Genomic DNA, 15,966 nt, shown 5'->3' with positions numbered 1-15,966 from the left:
TCTGTATCTTGATTGAAGCTGCCGACTTTTGTACGGCTAAAAAACCATTCAATTCAATTGAACTGTTTTAAAAAATGTGAATTACCTTCGCAAATACTCTCAGCCCCTTTGCAATTCTAAACAGATGGTATGATTTAATATAATAGAATATTTTTGAAGGAAATTCAGGGAGATATTGGCCGGGTTTGCATTTCTGTCATATAGTTCTGATTGGTATTGCTGTAAGAACAACGGATGTTTATTTAATTCGCTTCCATTTATATTTGACTCTCTAGAATGTGAATATTTTCAATAACTTGTTTTTAATACTAATATTTTCAAGGGAGGATCAAGGTCATGAATAATTTCTAAGAGATCGTCTTACAGTGGTCCGATCATAGAACCTATACAGTTTACAGAAATTAAATTTTAGTTTAAAAGCATTGGATGAGTGAAGTGTTGCTAATATTTTGCTGAGTATTTTTTGAAGGAAAAGGGTCACTTAAAATAGAATGTACCATTTAACAGGGGTCATGATCTCTCAAGTTATCCAGATTAAATTAACGTAATCAGCAGGAAAGAATAAAGACCGATCCAAAGAATATAGCTGGACTAAATTATTAGATATAGCAAATTCTAGCGGCGTAATACAAAGATAATAGAACGGAAACGTGCGAAATTTTAAGACAAAAGTTTTAGTTGTAATAAATTTTTAAATTTATGTCTTCTGATGCTCTATGATTAATTTACCGTTTATATTGATAATTATTTGTGTTTCAGCGGCCGCACAATGGACACTCAAACGCTCAATAGAATAGATTTTTTTAAATAATTGTTTCGGCATTTAGTACTCGCCCAAAGACACGTCTTGGGAAGCTACGCCAAGTTTACGCAGCCCATTAATGCACACAATAATAACTATATTGCTTGTTGAATGCCATATATTCATAAGTATCGCTCACATTGTTCAGAGGTTTCTTTTGGTCGCACTTAAAAATGCAATTCTAGGTTGCGCTACAAAAACAATTAAGAGAACTCACACTCAGGCTACCTTTTAACGAACACAACGACGAAACTTATACTGATTTTAATAATTATTTTGAGATCTTGAAGGTTTATTGCTGGCCTTTGTCCATACTTGGCACAGCTGTTGACACTGTAGGAGGAGGGTCGGTGTTGGAAGAAGACGACGACTGCCGTCCGCTAATCGCTCGGAAAACATTGGCTGCGGACCAGAGTTTCATGTTCCCTTTCTTCCTTCCTGACTCTCGTGGAAGTTGAACACTCAAATAAACGTGACCAATTCTTGACAGAAAAAAACTGTGCCTAAAACACATGAAAATACTATGTTTACTTAAAATTATATCAATTCTATGAATCGCACAAATTTTCGAAAATTTTCTTGGTATTACGTTCTTATTAATATCACTTTCAAATAATAAAATTTTTCATAAGCTTTTGCATGAAGTTGTTATTCATGCGTATGTATAATTTATTTTACATCTATTGAGTTAAGTAAAATTCGTAATAGAGATAATGGTTCAAGAAAATGTGTACAAAATTGTACGAGTTACGCTGAAATGAAGATGTTGAATGCAATTACCGATGGTGTACATAGATTCTATATAAACCGACATGTACATTTTGTGGCCCTACCCTCGATTGATGGGAGATTGGAGATGTTGCACTTGAGAACTATGACTGTATTGAAAATACAGATGGTATGCGATGATGCGAGTATTCCGATTTAACTTTGATTTAGAATGTGCATAATACGTGCACATGCAAGCAGATGAAGATGTGAGGGAGATGCTTGGTTGCTGATGATACCTGTTGATTCCTGTTTAACATTAAACATGGTGTACCTCGGAGCAGATAGTGAGAACGAATGCACGTTTTGTGCATTAATTAATGTTAATGTAGATTGTGCTCTCGCATGAAAATGGTAAGCGCCGAATAAAATGCAGGGCGTGGATGCAGAAAACTTCGAGGATCCATATGCGTGTGAACTCGGATTGTTTGCGTTGATTATATATATAGGGTAGAAGCCGTACATTTACATACTTGGCGTGAAACAATAGTGAAGCGTGGATATAGATGGTTCACATGGATACAAATGGCTTGCGTGGATGCAGATGGCTCGCGTGGATGCAGATGGCTCGCGCGTATGCAAGTGGCTCGCGTGGATGCGGATGGCTCACGTGGTTGCAGATGGTTCGCTTGGGGGGATTGGGGGAATGAAGAAGCTGGATGAAGTGATGGGAGAGCCTGGGGCAGCTGCGGTCATGTGGAGGGGATTGGGTGAATGAAGAAGCTGGATGAAGTGATGGGAGAGACTGGGGGAGCTGGCGTTGTGGGGGGGATTGGGGGAATGAAGAAGCTGGATGAAGTGATGGGAGAGCCTGGGGGAGCTGGCGTTGTGTGGGGGGATTGGGGAATGAAGAAGCTGGATGAAGTGATGGGAGGGCCTGGGGGAGCTGGGGTCATGTGGAGGGGGGATTGGGGGAATGAAGAAACTGGCTGAAATGAAGGTGAAGCTCTGTTGGAGCGAGTCTGCTACTGGAAGTTGAGAATGATGTGGATTAGATTGGGTGATTGTAAGGGGTTAAATATTATTATGGGTGCAGAGGGAGCAGAAGATGCTGTAGGGGAGGATTGGGGGATAGCATCTAATGTGGGGGAGGATTGTAATGTAATGTGGGGGAGGATTGGGTGATGGTATGAAATTCGATGTATTCATAGGGTTATTCGATAGCACAATAAGGTCACCGGAAATGAGGAGTGAACTATATATAGGGAGGGACTGGGAGATTTTAAAGGTTGGGCGAAGTAATAATTGGAAAACAGCGTATACCTATTGGATATATGGAATGATGTTGCAAGGGCTGAATGAATGTAAAAAGTTGGATGGAAGTGATGCGATTCATGAGGAAGCAGAGTGAGGTTATTTATTATGGAAAGTGATATTGTAAGCACTGATCTATTACAAACAAAGATAAAGAATCGAATTCATCAACAAGTTAGTGAAACACGTTAAGTTTTGCATAATTTGGCTTGTTTATGATATTTTTAATGTCTTTGATTCGGAGATATTTTAGCAGGATCTGAAACATCGAGTCTGGTTCGACATTCCTGATCGTCGTTACCGGTCAGTCACTCATTGCTAATGTCACTACTCCAGCTCCGACCTCCTCCTCCTCTTGGGAACTTAGTCACGTTCCCGGGATGAACTGCGATAACATAAGCTAAAAGCAAAAGCGCAAAGAACAAACAAAACACCGTCGCTGCGTAAGCACGAGAACTGTGTAAGCAATGCTTCTTCACTTATTGACGAAAGAACTCCGAGCAAAATGTTCCCCTTCAGTAAAAAACAGGGTCACTAAAGTGCTCGACAAACTGTGAGCGACGTTGAGCTTTATAACTGACTTTAGGACTTTTATCTCGCATGCATGTTCTAGAGAAATGCGTTATATTTTATTTTGATTTTAATTTAATAACAGATAAAAGAATATTGTCTTATAAAAAGATGACCGTTGCAGACCGAGGCTCACACTCTAAGGTCTCAAGTTGTCACAGTGTTCCGGAGTTTGTGGATTGTATCACTTTGAGTGTCATTCTCGGTCGTGAAGAGCCCGCTTAACATCTTCTGAATTGCTATAGGAGCCATTTCATCGAGAGCCACGAGCTATAATTGAACCATCATCGGCATTGGCCGTCGCTTCAACAATCCTCGAAATCCTCGTGCGATCGTTACGCGCTTATGTCATGCCAAAAAAGGTCGTATGTGAACTGCTTACTAACTGATCTTTTTGTTAACGCTTTAGTATTCATTAACGAGAACTAAAAGCGCTCAAAGTCTGTTGCACACAACTTTTTCCTGCGTTATTACGATACCTAGAAGGCGATCTCGTAAGAAAACGCAAGAAAAACTGCATTGAATGCCCAGCAAGACGGCATCTCTTCGAACAGCGCTTGCAAATGGCACGATGTTGTCTCTGGCAAATTAGACCATTGAGAGGTCCATTAAGGTTGCCCTAACAGTTATGACGAGCATTGGTTGCAGATGGAAGCAGGTGGGCGCTTCACACGATATGCCGCTGCTCGACTTGAGCCTATGTATGCTGCGCGCCAGTGGTTTCATCTAGCCATTCGATCTGTAGTCTTGTGATCACCGCAACAAACGCTACAATGTTGTCCTTTGACGCCCTCATTCGAGCTTAGTCGATGCGAGCCATTCTGCAGTCCCCTGTGCTGTCTTAAATCTAATCAGCGACCTGTATTGGATCCTCATTCTTAACTGAAATTACCCCATTTAACTCGTCGACTATCTCACGACGCTGCGCACATGGCATAAACTCCTTTGGTTATTGTTATTTTTGGGACTTGAATTAAATAATTTTGTGCAAAAAAGGCTAATTTACTGCAGAATTCAGGTCTTCTGAGCATGAAATTCATATTTAGGAGTTGGGAAGAATCTTTCGATTGTTTTCACTCGTGTATAAAAAAATCACTGTATCACCTAAAATGAAAACTATAAATCAATTGCAATTGAGGGGGGGATTGGGGAATGAAGAAGCTGGATGAAGTGATGAGAGAGTCTGGAGGAGCTGGGATGATGAGGGGAGAATTGGGGGAAAAATACTTTGCTTTCATTAAATTTATTTCGAAAACCAAAGACATCTAAACATGAGACACGATCTGGTGAAAAACATTAATCTTTCCTTACTTCCACTTTTGATTTGTTCAAGTTCATTGACACAATTAAGTCCTGAATCATCTTGATCATTTATATGAATGCTGATTCTATGTGAGCTGCAATGAAGACAAAATCATTGTAACTTGTTATAACCTATTAAGACACGTTCAACTGACTTCCTTAATTAAGTAATTATTACTTACAGCCTGATTACAGAAAAATTCATGTATATTTCAATTTCCTCTTGGTCGGAGCAAACTATGTTCCTATTGTATATTTACTTTTGGATAGTAATACGAGGTTGAAAACAATAATTTATGATTGTGCTGATATATTTCGGGAAATATTAAAAGGATGAAACGGAAAACGCACGACAGCTCATCTCCAGTTGAGTTTTTCAGCATCGCCTTTAGCTTGCCTGTGAATAATAAGTGAAAAATGACAGGAGGTGTCATGTGCCCACGCATATTGCTTGTGTTTTTTTTTTTTTTTTGTTACACTGCAGAGCTGACACGACTAAACTCAACAATGAACCTTGTAAATTTACCCAGGAATTCCAACATTGGTTCATTGGAAGAAAAAAAATTATTGAGCAGTGGTTTTATCATCAATCAAATGTTTTATACTGGAGTTGAACAGTTACCGAAAACAGTTACCGAAATCGAAATGTTTTCTTTATTCCAACTTAAATTTCAGAAATAATCTATCCATTATCTATTGCATGGCTATGTAATTATTCATTATTTTTTAATAGACGAAAGTTTAATGAGTCGTATTGAATCCCAAATGAAAAAGGAAATTTTCTCCAACTCATTATATTCCAATATTCTACAATTGTTTCTTGTACTGTCGAAAACGAGTCAATTTCAGCGCGCAGCTGCCAAGCCTTCGAGCTTCATTTGGCTCAAGTTTGGCAGTGCGTGGCCGTGGATTTTGTCAGAAGTTAGCAAAAGAAGGTCGGTTTCAAATGGCAGTGGCGGGTGTCGGTGTGCCCGCAATTAGCTGCCGCCAACGCCATCAGCGGCTGCTAACGGCTTCCCTCGCAGGACTTTTTACCTTTGCAGCTGAGGCCCTTGAGCCCAATGGCCGTAGTTTGGAGGCCTTGACGCTAACATTAGCTCGGCACGAAGGGAGGGGCTGAACTGTACTGGTGGGGTATGTGACAACGCGGAGGAACTGATAAAAAGACAAGCTTGTTCGAAGGAAACTATATTTGAAATTATTTTCATTGATCAGACGCAAAAAAATAAATCGCGGGTTGTTTAACAGCGCATATCGCTATCGACCGGTAATATTTACTTTTCTCTGGCTCCAGCAAGAAATTCTCTATTTAGTAGAAAATGTATGTACTAAGGGGAAAATTATTTCCGAATCTGCTAATTAGTACTCATCCAAATTCATTTTACTCTACGAACTAGTCCTTGGTATAAATCCTTTCTCGATACTACCCAGAAATTTATTATTGGCCTTCTAAACGACCTTAAGCTGGATGAGGCCTTGATCTGATAGATCGGGGTAACGTACGTAACTGTATGCGGCAAATTGGTCTATCACAGTCCTCCCTTAATAATTTAATTCACAGGTTACGGTCATGTGAGGTAGAGGAACGCAAAAATTTTGGATGCATAAGCCTTATTAGAACTTTGACTGTATTTTACCTAATATCCTTATGTACTTCAATCTTCAAGAAGCTCTCGAGAATGCGCTGCTCCTAGCTGTAGGTCCTTGCTATGTATTAAGCCTCATCAACTTGAGTTACTATCACTTTTAATTTGGCGATTCAGAATGCTTTTAAGATGGTATCTCATCGCTGGTTACAATTTTTTAGATCAACCAACCTTTATTAATATAATTGTGCAGTAGTCAATTTTCTTCTCGCAATAAATTCGGTCACTTTGAGCATGTTTTTGATTTGGCTTCTATCAATATTTTACTTGATCTGTTTAGCCTAATGCTCATTCCAACACGACGTCCATGAATATCCGAAACTGTTTGCATGCTGTATTGAAATATTGTTGCAAAAGAAAATCATGCATACAAGAAGAGAATGAATGACATGCTGCGATATAATATTTTAGATTGGCATGCAGGTTGCACCTATTTTCCTCAAATCGCTTGATTTACAATGCCATACTATCAGATAAGAAACCGTTTGCCGTAACCGTTCAAAACTGACTCGAGCAGAGGGACAGGTTTACTGACGAGAGTAAAACGCGATGCATAAATTATAAAGGTCACTACTACATTGCTTTTCTGCTCTGTATAATAATAAAATAAATTTTGAATATAATATATAATTAAATTGATCATATTATTATAATGAATAATATTTGCTACTTGACTAGCTGAAAAAATAAAGCTAAATATTTTTTTATCCACCCGAGAAATTCATGAATTTTTTAGCAATGGAATTCGATTTTCATCTGTTTTATTCTCCATCTGTTGGGCCATGTTCATTTCTCTAATAAATAAACAATTAAAAATTGTAAACATATTCAATGAGGGGTAGCGAGAAATTTTTTCTTCTCACGGATTTTTACGATGGTTCAAATAAGGTCATTGTTTTAAAATATCAGTAGCATTACGGATGAGTATTTCACTCTCATGTTTATTTTGATCATGAGACTGATTATTGATTATTAGAATACCTGATTTTCAATAACTTGACAATATTAATATTCATGATAGATGTTGGATTTTGCAGTTGATTTCGTTTCCTGTTCGGTTCCAATTATTGGTCGTTTAAAACAAAGAAAGCTTCCAATGACGAAAAATACCTCTTACACATTCACAATTCCGTTTGACTATCTTGATTCAATATTTTTGATAAGAAGTGACGTTCAGAGAGCTAAATTTTCTTTTCTCGCTTATAAAAAATTCGACGCTGCACTTCATTTTGAGAATGAACGTATTCTCGCGATTCTCCTAGATATTTGTTCGCGCATAAGTACTTCTGGCGACGAGATTTGCTCATGGAATGGCATTGTGGCGTGAGGACGCAGAAGGCATGTTTGCAGGCCGTAAAGTCCCGCTATGGCGGTCGCTATTGTCCCAAGCTCTATCCTGAGCACAAAACTAGCCAGGCTCGAATACGCTCACAAAAACGTCAAATTTATTAAGTTCGCAATAGAAAAGCAAAGTGTGCTGTGTCTTTTAGCGCTTCCGTGCGAGGCTGCAAGGGTGAAAATGTCGCTTTGGGTTCCAGTTCGGCCTTGCGAGTGTAGCGCGTGCCGTGCAAACTAAAAACTTCACGACACCTCCGAATGTGAGAATTCTGTCACGTGACACTGGCTTCGAGATGCTCTTTGGAACAGGCGCGCCTTCTGGCAGCTTGCGATGACGATGTTTGACCCTTAGGGATGCATGAAATAAAGGCTATTTCATATAAGGGTGAGCAGGATAACGTTCATCGGGGTTCTTATCCCTTACGGCTTAGGGAGTCACCACAGGCGACACTGATGTGACCAACGACGATCATCTTGTATGTGGCATAGGGTGATGCATGCTCGGTAATTACCAGTTACTCTCTTTCAGGAGAACGAATGGTGGGGGTACATGATTGGAGAATGTGTAGTGTGAAGCTATTAAGATCATAAAATGGACCTATAAGCTCAGACTGACTATCCAATATGTTGGCGAATCAATATCTTTTTCGTATGAATCGTCCATGAATGTTTTAGGCGTGTGCTGCTAAACGCCAAATGGCTTTCAGAATAATTTTTGTAGTATTTTTTTCTCTAATTCAAGAATATATAACATTCTATTTAATTTAATAATTTTCTATAATTGGTGACCCGTGCGGTATTTCCTTGGAAAAGATATAAACTTTATTGATTTGATTCTCAGTTAAACCAAAATATATTACGGATACTTTATATTTTATATAAAGTATCAGTAAAGTATATTTTTATATGAAGTGGCGCCTAGATTTTACACCGAAGTTTGGTGATCGACTTATGAAAAATTGGGAATTGTTTTATATAGTTCAGAATTATTTTATTAATGATAATAATTTTGTTCATGCGGCGTGTGAAAGTTAAAAGATAAGCATGACGAATACATTTCATTTTCGAGAATCAATGTCCTAAAATATTTATTTTAGTTTTAATTTAATATCGTATACTAGTTTAATTTCATAAGGTTCTTGGTCAGGAAAAAGTTTTCTTCGAGCATGAAACCAGTTCTGTAGCATGAACTATTGATATTAGTTTAATTTAATGTCAACAAAATTAGGAAGAAATTTCTATTTATAAGCAATATGGTAGAGGTTGAACAATATTACTGCCATTGTTATACAATTATACGTGATGCAATGCTCTCAGTAATTTTGAAATGACATCGAGGTGACAACAAAGATTTCAAGCGCTAGACTAAAAATTAATTAAATGAACGGGACGAGAGTGTTGAATTTGAAACTCATGGAACAACGTGTGCAAGTTGAGAACTATGTGAAATCCTCACGGAATGTATCAGAAACAGATACGGTGTTTATCAATTTTAAGTGTTGCCTACCTAAGAATAAATGCGGTAGTCAAATGAATGCAACAAATAATGACAAAATGACGCATCCAAATCGAGTGCAGCAATATGTCTGGTATTTTTTTCTAAAATTATTTAAATGATTCATCCGCTCACACTCTAACTCTATATATCCCTATTTGTTAAAAATTCTTGTTGAAATCTAAAAATAAGCACAATTACAAACTATAAAAAAGTTCTAATAATTTTCTAACAGATTTCTGGAGACACTAACTGTTGCTTGTGTCTTTAGTGCATTAATTGCTGTTGATATCTAAAAAAAAAGTAGTTTCACAAGACTGAGCTGTAAACGTTGATTGAAATATGTCAGTAAAATTCTTAATGCCCAAGATTGTTTCATTACCTTACATATTTTCAGGTCTGTGAAAGAAAATATGGTTTCGTAGATCCATCAAATTTTTACCTCTATTTTATTCAGGAAAAATTTACCAACTTGAGAATGTACGAATATAATTTTACTCACGCATTTCTTAAGGATGACAGAGAAACATCAATGAGTATCTTTCAAAATACTTTCGTTTTCATTATTACTCTTTTACAATACTCACTATATGTAATTCTACCAACTGCATTACGCAGTCTAGCTTTTTCTATAACAAACATAACGATTTTTTTGCATTCGCAACTTATATGTATTTCCAAGCAGACCCGAGGCTTCCCGCAGTGTGTAACTTTGTCTTCTCCAACACAATGCATTACTTTTTGGTAGGAGAATTTTCCATCGCCTCTCACAATGTGCCTGTCCCTGTGAGGGCACAATGCGCCCTCAATATTCGTCTCGTAAGGCAGCACACGAAACACTCACGACATCTCGTGATGTCCGCAAGTTAGGTGGCACCGCGACCAGAGGGCGCTGCCGTGCCTCTGTAAGCGTTCACAAGGACAATGCTTTTCGCTAGGATGGAGTGAGGAATATTTTTTGACCACACAAAGGCCCGAGACGGCGTTGGGAACCATCACTTTGTGTTTTAGCGACGCTACTCGAGGGAAAGATTGAAAAGGTTGAGGGAGAAGAAAGAGATCGGAGGAAGAGTCTTTGATTGAAAGGGCAATTCTTGTGTGAATTGGAGACTACTCAATGTCACTTGATGAAAGGGGTTGGTTTTACGGAATTCTCATAGATGGGCGTAATTTTCGCTTCGGAGCGAATGTTATTTGCGAGCTAAATTTGCGAACATATGCGGCTTCTGGCTTCAGTTATAATTCTTCCGTGAGATACAGGGTGACACAAAAAAAACAGAGCTCATAAAAAGTTGAATAATTTCCACAATACTCAAGTAATCCTGTTATTTGTTTCAGATTCATTAAGAAGACGGATTGATCTAAGAGTCTACCACGTGTGAGCTTCGAGATGCCTTGGACTACAGAGCAAAATAGAACAAAGAGTTTTTGTGGTATAGAATTGAGATTTTGCAGATGTTGGCTACATAGGTTGTACATAATTCCATAGAATTTTTGTTTCAAACTGAATAAAATTTCAGGAGTTATAAGACTTTTAGTGAGCTCTGTTTTTTTTGTGTCACCCTGTATATCCAAGGATGTTTCTGATGACAATCACTGAAGCATGGACGAACAGTCATTCATAACTGAGATGAGAGAATTAGTAAATAACAGAAGCAATTCGTTGTCACCTTGACAACGCTGGAATTTTTTATAGAAGTTGCAAACAATTTGCTCGTTTGTAAAATTATCAGCTTTTGAGTAAGAATTTCACAACAATTTTCAAGGTAAAAAGCATCGCATATATTTTATTTTTTTTTAGCAACGACATTTTCCGATACAGTTCTTTCATGATTCATATTCAATACGGGTGATATAACTAAGTCGTACACAAGTCTGGTCGTAAGCATTTCCTCTGCAAGTGAGGAAGCCTCGTTGGATCAGTGAAGGGAAACTTATAGCGGGAAATCCTTGTATGTGCGCCTGCCCGAGCGTGACGACAGCCGGCGATCCCTCTGTCGCGGGTGATTTGGCATCGCTTGCCGAGAGAGAGAACGACCTACAGGCGCAGGCTCAGCCTTCGAACGCCGCACGCGAAACTTCAACGTAAAAAATTTGCATATTTGATCTGGGGAAAATTTACCAATCTTTAAGTTTGTTGGCTACGGTTTTATTATGTGAAGCATTGAAGCACAACTCTTGAGGAGAGGTAATCGCAATATGACCGATAAATTTATCATAACACTGAGATTTCGTCACCTAAATATGCACATTTATTTGAATATTTACAGACTAAATAGTATTATTCACAATTGAGGTGAGTCCGAACCCTCTACAGTAGGTTTACAATTTATCACGTTTGTTGCCAGGCATCGGAAACATTCAAAACATTGATAGTATAGGTATTTAATTCACCATTGTTTCGTCATAATCTCTAGATAAATATTGTTCGGGCATACAACTGTTCACATAAATTCATGAACTCTGCGGGAAGATCGGTAGGATATGTTGCGCTCATATGTTACATAATCAAATTCGTACCATTCTTAACTTGAGATCATTTCTAGACGAAAAAATTTAAACAAACAAATTTTCTGACATTATAGAAACCACATTTGGAAATCAGAATTTCGCCCCTTCCCAAAATCATATCGTTGGCAAGGTTGTAAGTGAATGTCGGCAACTTAACCCTCTACCGCCGTATGTCACTCTTCGTTAACATAACTTTCAACTTGCATTATGCGTAAACTATTGAGTGAAGCTGCCTGAGGACATTTGTAAGCAACAGAGAACATTTTAAAATTGTCGTACGTGGAGACAACCATCAGTGCAAGTCATTTTGCGCTCACTAGAACGTACCCTTTTTTGGTAGGATTGTGGGACAATAGTGCTCCGATTACTTATGTCAGGCGGTAGAGGGTTTAAGCACTTCCTATGGCAGGGTAGGGCGACGAAAGTGAGATATAAGGACAGTGCGTATATTTGCCAGTTGTCGGGCGAACAGTCACAATTCAAGCCGCGTCGATATATAGCACACACACCAATCAAGTTGCGGGCAAAGTTGGGTACCCGGATTCTGTATGCTTTGCTCCGCTATGTTTGGCGAGTGTGAACAACTCCGCTGGATTCCTACCTCGCAAAGACTCAATATTTGCTTCAGCCGCGCAGCCGCAATTCGGCGTGACTGCCGCAAACCAGAGGAACTCGAAATATTTCCTGGTCTTTCCATCAAATTGCCACAAATATTTCGACAGCTTCACTAGTGGTAGCGAAAATTTTAATTTCATATTAAACAGTTGAACGTTTTGATTTGATGATTTAAGAAGCGTTTTAGAAGTGGTAATTATCGAGTTCTTCGATTGGATGAATCTCCTTGTTTATTTCATATGGTAGTGCCAAAATATTTATGATGTTGCTTCGGTAGCAGTACTAGTGAACATATGTCAGCAACAATGTTTTTTCATAGGAAATTCCTCCCTTCATTTACTGAAATAGAAATTAAACTTGTGGGATAGAAGTGGGGGAAAAATATGTGTTTGTTCGACTTCAAAGAAGGTCACCGATATTTAAAACAATAAATTTCTTACAGAAAATGTTCGCTAGTTGACAAGTGATTTGGAAATTGATGAGAACTAGCTGACGCGCTTGCAGGAAATGAATACTGCTATGCATGAAAATTTTTACGGGTAAGAAAATTTCTTTTATATCATATTATGAAATTAAAAACCATAAACAGCCAGCAGGCATGTTTTGCTTCGAATAACATTTATTGAAGTCTAATTCGAAGTCTTCAACTACGCACGTTGGACGGAAGTAGGGCGAGGCATACAAGAATATACATGCATATTTCAAAATGAAGAAATCAAAATTGATATTTGATATTGCCTTTGAGCAGATATAGTCCACGATTTGTGTCAGTAATTTTCAGGATATATGCAAACAAAATATGCCATCAAAATATTCATTGGAAAATAGGTGCAACCGCGTTCCTTTAGGATTATGGGAGAAAGAGAGAAAGTTATTAAGTTTAGTTAATTGGCCGTAGTGTAGAAATTTTGTGAATAAGGTACTTTGACCTCCCACGTTATTTGATGATTGTTATTTTATTAAAGATTAAAGTTGTAAGGTTTATTAAATAATCGGTTACAGACCAAATTTACCTATACTGATCAAACTGACGCAGAACAATAGATAATAGGAGCTGCATTCAATTGAGTAATTGACTTTACTCGTTACACGATAGAACGAATATTCAATTAATAATGAAAGATTGGAAGACTTCTGTCTAAAACTATTCATTCGTTACTTAAAAGTTGTGCTACAGTTTGTACACAAGTGAGTGCCACAACTAATTTTCACATGTTTCCCTGGTGAATTTCAAAGCCTTATATTGTTCCATCCAACCATTTATTTTACAATGTTCAGTAAGATGATTTGGATTTCCCTGTACTTCTATTTTTCAAATGAATCCAGCTGTAAAAATATCGATTAAATTATTCTGACAAATCATGATGTATTTTTATTATATTCATCACCTTTAATGCGCAATTTAGCAAATAATCGCGTCCTAGCATTTTGTTACAGAACCTTTCGGAAGTTTAGCGCCTTCTGAGCTGATGAGAAATGTATTACATATGCAATTACTTCCGTCGAGCCATTTTTCGCGGCATAGTTTTCGTGTTTATCATATTATTTTTCTTGTCCTTTAAATTTCTTGAACTTGACTCAAAAAATTATATTAGGTAGAGATATGTGGAGTTGATTGAACTAGATTGCTGAAAGCCTACTGAAAAAATGGCTAACTTTAATGAAGGTATTTTTGTATGTTAAATTGAAATTAATAATGAGAAATTAGTAAGACATATTACTCCTAACCTGAGCAGTAACTAAACTAAATTGTTATCTACTATGTTAAAAAATACTCGTAGAATATGATTCGCTGGAGATTGTGGAGAAACTAAATAATATGCATGTATGCAGTAAACTCTTTGAATTAGAAACGAATTTCTGTAGACAACCATTGACTATTTTTAATGATCGTGCATTTTTTTATCTTTTGAACCTCATTGGTAGTTCTCGATGGTATAAGAAGTGAGATCAACTGCTAACAATTAATAACGTTACATATGTGTTAATGAATATGCCTTGATATATTGCATAATATACGACCGCAAAATTTGACTAAAGACTATGCATAATGAAATGTGGGAATAATATTTTGAACAACTTATAATTACGGTATATAACGTTATAAAATTAGGAGCGACTATTCCAGCAATGTTTTAGAGTCAGGAAGTTACCAAAGCCATCTTCCATGCATTATTTTACTAAAAATGTATTTGAGAGTAACGAACTACATTACAACATTATCTGCTACGGTATTAGGTTATTCCAGGTTATCAGGAAATTGGTGTAGTTCATCTCTTTGACACTATTCAAAATATTTGGCGAAATTTTGCCTGCAATCTGAAGCTTGGAAATCTCCCGTGCACAATACAAGACAGGCAACGTATGAGCACCAGAAGTGACGGGGACTTGCTTCCATTTCTTGCAGCCGCGAGTACATCAAAACCGGCAGCAACTGGGCGAGGCTGCTCCACTTCATGGTGAAGTGTTTTTGTAGAGGACCATAAGCTTGAAACGGCTCGAGGAGAGGACCTCTCGCTCGCATCTGAAGCCATGAAAGACGCCAATAAACTAGCGAGTCTGATACTTCTGCAACTCGAGACTCCATCATTTTGTGTCTGGTGCAACTCTTGATGATCTGTTGATCTACCGCCTCAAGAATATTGATCCTGCTAGATCGTTTCTTCGCTCCGTCACCGACGCAACAAGAACTGCAAACAATGTGACTGCCGACCGAGTAAGAGCTTCTCAATTACAACCTGAGGATTGTTCTCCCGGCAAGAGAAATAGCTGCAATAAAATTGGAGGCAGACGCGCGAGTGGCATAAAGTTGGCAGGCTATTTGCAGTGGACATGTGGCCAGTGAAAACATCCCAAAAGATTAGGGCGATGAGCTGCGAGTCTTGTGGAAAATGTTAGGCGGCTGCTCAACCAAGTGCTCCGGCTGCCGCTGCCGCAGCGCCGAGGACACCTGTGCAGGTTCCCACGGCGAGCTCTCGCTGCTCCCCTCCTCGCGATGCCTTCCAGCCAACACAGGACACCGTTTCTTTGGGCTTCGGACAAGCTTCAGTTGCAGAATTTGCTAGAAATATCATGATTATAGCTTGAAAATATGTTTATTAACGCCATGAGTAACCCAAACAAACATCTCAACCTAAATTTAGGTCCACAAGACCACAAACTCGGCGTGGGCAGTGGGATTTTCGTCGTGAAGCTGCGTTCACTGTGGTTTTCAGACCTGATAACTGCCTGGAAGCTGAGGAAAGAATGACAAAATGGCAAGTATATAAGGGAGTGAGGACTCCATGAAGCTTACTCTTTGCTCGGCGAGCAACCGAGCTGGAACAATTCGAGCAGCTCATCTTCCGTCAAGTGAGGAAATATTACTGAAGGCGGCGTGATCTGGGTAAACATTTTACTAAAACTATTCATTATGAGCTTTGGAAAAAAATGGTGTTGGTCGTGAACTATTAAGGGTCTGGTGAACTATACCTAAATGAAATCAACACGAGTTCAACAGAAGATTATCAGTGTGGGATTGGACAATTGGATTAGCCGCGTGCTAGCGGCAATAATCTTCGGGTGTCGCTTCGGTGCGTCGTGTTTCGCCGCTTATCCCCCGAGTGCCGGAGACCTCGCTCGCGGAGCTAGAGGTGAGGAGCGGATCTGTACAAGGTTTTGGCCTC

Source organism: Hyalella azteca, unplaced genomic scaffold (assembly GCF_000764305.2).
Source record: "Hyalella azteca isolate HAZT.00-mixed unplaced genomic scaffold, Hazt_2.0.2 contig17967, whole genome shotgun sequence".
Lineage (NCBI taxonomy): Eukaryota > Metazoa > Arthropoda > Malacostraca > Amphipoda > Hyalellidae > Hyalella > Hyalella azteca.
The sequence above is the reverse complement of the archived record's forward strand: the minus strand, read 5'-3'. Positions refer to the sequence as shown.